Raw genomic sequence first — 658 nt, 5'->3', positions numbered from 1 at the left:
TATCGAGAATAATATATCATAGAAAATCAAAACAAATTGATCGAATTTTATAATGAAAAAGCACAAGATGAGAAATAGTTTGATCAGTGGCACAAGATCCAACCTAAAATGATTCATTAAAAAAATTATATTACTTACGAAATTTCCACACAATTCCAAAGATCCTGAAACTCACTATTATATTGATACTCAGTGCCGACGATAGGGAGCCACAGGCAGGTTAAGCGGTCGCCTTTTTGGCGCCAATATTAAAGGGCGGCATTTTAAGCTTGATTAAAAAAATCCTATGTGTTGTTTTACGAAGCACCGAATGAGAAGTAATTCAGTCAAAAACGGAAGGACGGAATCTCCCTCACATTGCTCAGTTACAAAATTATTGATGCCAAAACTCATGTACTCATCAGGCTTGTAGGCATTCTTTTTGGTAAAATTTGTCAGCTTTTATTTCGTTTGTGGGACGGCTCCTTGATCTTTCAGGAATAATTTTTATTTACTATTATCCAATGCTGTTATTAGTTTACTTAATCAAATTTTTGTTTCATTATTTCAGTTTTAGTCAGTGGGGGTTCATTACTTTTTTATTTTCTTATCGGGGATTATTAAGGGTTTTTTCCTTTTTGATTGAGACAGTTAGAGTGTAATGTCACAGTAGGGCTAT

The sequence above is a fragment of the Harmonia axyridis genome, chromosome 4 (assembly GCF_914767665.1).
Source record: "Harmonia axyridis chromosome 4, icHarAxyr1.1, whole genome shotgun sequence".
Classification (NCBI taxonomy): Eukaryota; Metazoa; Arthropoda; class Insecta; order Coleoptera; family Coccinellidae; genus Harmonia; species Harmonia axyridis.
Note: the sequence above shows the minus strand (reverse complement) of the source record.